A 6,000-nucleotide genomic window follows, 5' to 3' on the forward strand; every position below is an offset into this window, starting at 1 on the left:
AGCTTTAACAGGGGTAACATTAGTTCACACAAATGATACTACTTTATATTTTTTAATCACATACTTGGAGACATGGATATGTTATGATTCCATATATATCTCTCAAATTTAGAATAAAATGGGTGGTCAATTAAATAACATTAAATAAACTTGCTATTCACCCAAAAAAGCTAATAAAAGAGCAAATCAGAGACGTGCACCTAGTACATTATTTATGGCCATCTAACGGCCTCAGCAGCAGCAGCCTGGTAAATCAGAAACCCACGGACATACAGGGTCCCCATGGGACTGGCTCCAGCTATTCTCTTTCCAGGGATGAAGGGCCTGATAAGAGAGATGGGCTACCAGGATGACTTCAGATGCACATGGCATTTTGATTTAGTCTTTGAATAGTAAAAGTCCCTGGGTCATCATTTTTTAATCTGTCAAGAGACAGTGAAGAGTGGGAAATAGAAAGAAAAACCTTTAGAAAATTGGGACATGCAAAAAATAAAAAGTGTGAAAAGAGCTATGGGAACTCTGTTGAAATACTATTTAATGAGAATCAGCTCAAAGAGTAGTTTGTTTTATTTTGTATCAAATTAGCTTGTTTGTCTTAAACATCCTTATGTCCTGAGAATTGTAGATGATGCCTTGTGCTATTGAAGTTTGATTTCAGTTCATCAAATCTGGATTTTGCTTATCCTCTATAGTAAAAAAAAAAAAAAAAAACTATTAGAAAATTCTTTTTCTACTTTCCCTTGATAGTTTTAGAAGTGAAATCCTTTTCCATGGATCAGTGGCGATGCCTTTGTACCTGGTCATGGAGCATGTTAGCTCAAAGAACAGGGACTCTAAAATAAAAAAAATGTGGTGTGTGTTTTCTGTTTGGGATTCTTTAATCCATTCTCCCTTCCTTTCTTAATGCAAACCGAATGTTCATTAGCCATGTGTTTATTGAACATTTTTAAACAAGTGCCTAGTTCCCAATGTTCCAGGCACTATTCTAGGCACTTAGAATTCATTATTAATAATATAAGCAAAGGTACTGGCTCTCATAGATTTACTCTCTTTAGGAGGAGGCAGAAAATAAAGTAGCTGCAAAAGATTAAATGGTATTAGTGTAAATACTGTAGAAAATTAAAAATAGGAACAGGAAACAGAGATCAGGAGTGTCAGGTTAGAAAAGGCTTGATTTTAAATATTATAATCAGGATAAACCTCACGTGAAGATGACATCATATCTAATTATAACTTAAACTTTGGTCTTATTTAATGATCCACAGTATTTTTATCGTGAATCACTAATTCTGTGAGATGAGTGTATGTGATAGTGAAAATCATCAAATAAATGTAAAAAGTTTTGGTTTCTTAGACTACAGATTGTCTTATGATTTACAACTTTGGCCATATTGTCTAATTTTTCTATATAGCATTTTTGTTATTGTGATTTCCAAACATTCCTTCATGGCAGATTTTATTTACTGTTTGTTTTGGTCAGCTTTGTGTTGCTGTGACCAATATACCTGATAAGAAAGAAAACATTTATTTTGGCTCATGGTTTCAGAGGTTTCAGTTTACAATCAGTCAACCCCATTGCTCTGAGTCCCAGATGAGGCAGAACCTGAAGGTAATTCCAGGGAGAGATATATGAATGAGGCAATCAAGATATACACAGTGCAGTATAAGAAGATGTAAGTACTTTTTTTTAACAGAAGTTATAGAAGGAATTAATAAAGGGAATGAAGAAATGTATATATGCAAATAGATTATAGCTAAGTGTTCGTCAAAATTGTGAACTCAAACTTAGGTACCCCCAAAAAACATGAGCAGAATAAATCAAAAGGCAATCTTTATCTAAATGTACAATGAATCACAAAGTAAAACAGTCAAAGAGACCTAACTATTTGCTATTTATAAAAAACATTATTAATTTATTTATTTTTGTGGTGCTGGGGATCAAACCCAGGACCTATATGCTAAGCATGCATTCTACCACTGCACTATATACCGAGATTCAAGAAACATCATGTAAATACAATAATAAATACAGATTGGAATTTAAAATTAAATGATAACTATTGTAAATACTAACCATGAAATATTGTTGTGGTTATATGAATATATATCAAGTAAAGTTTAAGTCAAGGAGTATTGCTATAGATGTTTCATAAAGTACCAATTAAAGGGCAAGATATAAAAAAAAAACTAATACCATTCACCTAATATTATTGCTTCAAATTATATACAAAGAATGTGACAAAATTGACAAGGGAAGTACCCTGGAGCTATTCCATAGCTGAGTGCACTCCCTTGACCTTAGGAGAAGAACTGAGCCTGAAAGGTAAGAAGTCAGTTAACACCTGAGATGGGATATTGTCAATGTGTACAAAATACTGTCCTTCATGGGTACAACAGAAAGCAGGGTGGGTGGAGGGCAGTGGAATAGGGAACAAAAAGTGTTTGACTCACTGAAGAAAACACTAATGTAGGTTCCTTATGGAGAAGGAAAATTATGACATAGGGAAAACTGGAGATGCAGAAAAGAATGAAGAGCAAAAGAAAGAATAAATACATAATTAAATTTCGATGAGATATTGTCTCCTAAGTTAACAATAATTATAATGCCTTGTCAAGGCCAAAGTTATATACAAACAAAATCATAAGACAGTACACAAGTTAGGGTGAGATAAATGGGGTTAAATGTTCTACGTGTCTTGTATTATCAGAATGATTTTAAATATTAATTTATACTAGATTATAATCAACCAAGAGTATTTGTCTAAGCCTCCAAGGTAGATATTAAAATAATAATAAGATAATATACAACTAGTAAGAATGTAAAGGAGGTAGTGGGATAATAAAATACCCAGAGAAGACAAAAAAAAATGAGGTAAGATAAGAATATCGAGCAGTTGAGACAAATAACAGACAGAATAAAATGATAAGTACAAAATCAAGCATATTAGTAGTTTTTAAATGAAAATACAATGAATATTTCAACTAAAAAGCAAAATGTTAGACTAGATTAAAACACAATTATGTGATGATTATAAGATACATTGAATTTAAGAATTCAGAATATAAAATGATGGAAAATATTTCAAGTAAATCACAATGAAAAGAAAGCTGATGTAATAATGCTAATATCAAATGATGAAGATTTCACAGTAGGTAGTAATTTTTAAAGATTGGTGTTATTTCTTAATGATAAAATGTTCAACTCTTCAGAAAGATCAACATATTTTAAATTTTTATAACCTTTATGACATAGTCAGAACATCCTCATCATAAGCACAATTATAAGATATAAACAACACTCCTAATCTTGTTGGGAGATTTTAACTGATAGAACAGCAGACAAAAAATCATTAAGGATAAAGAATATATAAACAAGTTATTGTTAGACATAATCAGATTTATACACAAAACACTGCAAATGATAACTGCAAAATGCAGTTTTTCAAGAACAGAGAAAATGTTTACTAACGAATAATGTTGAGCCATTAAACAAGTCACAACAACAAAGAATTTAATTCCTTCAGAGGATTTTATCTTACCACAGTGGAAATAACTAAAAATCAACAATAAAAAGAAAATACCAAACACTTTTTAAATTAAAAGGTACACTTCAAATAACCCATGGATCAAAATGGAAATTTCAATGCATAGTAAGCATTTTGAACTGAATGATATAAAAAATGAGGGAATGCAGCCAAAACTTCAGAGAGAGGGAATTGGATAGATATTTTTGTAAATATATCTTTAGAAGCTTGAGATGAATTATCCAAGCATCTTTCTCAAGAACACAGAAAACACCTGAGAATTAAGTTTTAAAAGGGAAGAAAATCCTAAGATAAAATAATAAAATAGAAAATTAACATATAATTTTAAAAGTCCACAAAGTGAGACAATGTGCTTTTAAAAACACTATCATAATCAGAAACTCCATAGTAATAAATGGTCCATAAAAATAGGAAGAAAATGTACAAATAACCAATATCTCTAATAAAAAAGGCATATCACTATTATAGATGATAGAGACATTAAAAAATTCACTAGAGAAAAAATTTACTATATTAGAGCATATAAGCTATATTCTGATATATTTGAACATTTTGATTAAATGGATAAGCTTTTGAAACAAACATTTGGATAGGTAATATCTATTGAAGAAATTGAGTCAATAATTTCAAATTACATACCAGAAGGCTTTGCTGGAATACTGGAATATTCTAGCAAATACTCGCTTGAGAAATGACATCAATGTTGTACAAACTCTTCCAGAATATAAAAAAGGGTGAATTTCCTACTTCATTTAGTAAGACTAAGGTAAGTGTCATATACCAAATCTAAATGAGAATTCTGTAAGAAAAAAATTATAGTTTACTCTCTCTTGTAAACCAGTGCATAAAATCCCTCAAAGTATTAACAAAACAAATTAAGCAATAAATAAAGAATATTATATAAAAATAAAGTTTAGCTAATTCTAGGAATGTAAGATTGGTTTCATATTTGAAATCAATGTAATTCATCATGTTAACAAAAAAGGGGGAAAATCATGTGATTATCTTAATAGACATAGAGGAAATAATTTGATAAAATTCAACATATATTTTATAATAAAATTCTGATAGAGTAATAATAGAAGGAAATTTCTTTAATCTCTTGGAAGTTACCGGCAAAAACCAAACAAAACTAAAAAAAGACGACACACAAAAAAACTCCAAAATGACCGTCATTGTATTATGTTGAAGAATTGAAAGCATTTCGTCAAGACTAAGAAAGAGAATGTCCCTTTAGACATTTTTATTCATTATTACAACAGAGGACTTAATCTGCTCAATAATGGCAGAAAAATTGAAATAAATGAAACTTATTCACAGGTTTTATATGGTTAGGATGTGTAAACAATTCAAAATATCTAAATAGAACTACTGGGGAATGATATTTGCCAAATTAGACTGTTATATTGTATGCATGTATGAATATATAACAAAAACCCCACCATTATGCACTATATAATGCACCTTCCTATAAAGATATGGAAAAGAAAAAAAATTCATTTTATTGGAAGAACCAATTCTGTTTTGAAGTCATCAACAATAATTAGAAGTAAAACATATTCTTTTAATTTAGAGTATAATTTATAGTGGTACCCAAAATATAAAATAAATACAAATAAATGTATCAAAGCATATGCATCTTCTATGTAGAAAAAACAAAACATTATTAAAATAAAAAGAATGAAACAAATGAAGGAACATGGTATACTTATGAAGTTGAAACTCAATATTGTAAAGATATTATTTTTCTCCTAACCTAATCGAAAGATTTAATGTGAATTTTATCAAAATCCCAGTGGGCTGCGTTTTCAGGCAGAAATTGGCAAGCCAACTCTAAAAATTAAATGAAAATGAAGAGTGCCAAGAACAGCAAATAATAAGAACAAAATGTATAAACTTACTGTACTGGTCATCAAAAATCATTAGAAGTTATAGTAATTAGGACAATATGTTAAAGCTGTAAGGATACAACTGAGTAGAATAAAATGGGTGTTAGGTAAGAACAAAGGACTGCTGATTTCCCTAAGTGTTGTCTGGGTGTTGGTGCTACCCACCAGTTAAAAGTCTGATTCTTCAGTTGAACACAAGGAGGATAATGTTTTCTGTTCTATCCTCTTGAGTTTAGGTGTGATTATTGGTCATGTGATTGGCTTTAGCCACTGAAATGAAAACACAAGGATATGCATTTCCAGGACTGATCTTCAGGAGTGAAGGACCCTTCTCAGTCCTGAATGAGAGTACAGTTGGTACTTGAAATGGGACACTGCCATAACAGACATAAACATTTGAGGTGCAAGCAATGTGGCTATTTGACCTCTGACAAGAAATCTATTCTAAAACCTGAAAGATGGTGAGCTGCATAATGGTGAAAGTTGGCTAAAAGCATTGATTTTGGTAACTCAAGGACAAATCACAAGACTAATAAAGCAGCTCTACTGGAAAAGAGTCAGCACAG

The sequence above is a fragment of the Urocitellus parryii genome, chromosome 6 (genome assembly GCF_045843805.1).
Source record: "Urocitellus parryii isolate mUroPar1 chromosome 6, mUroPar1.hap1, whole genome shotgun sequence".
NCBI lineage: Eukaryota > Metazoa > Chordata > Mammalia > Rodentia > Sciuridae > Urocitellus > Urocitellus parryii.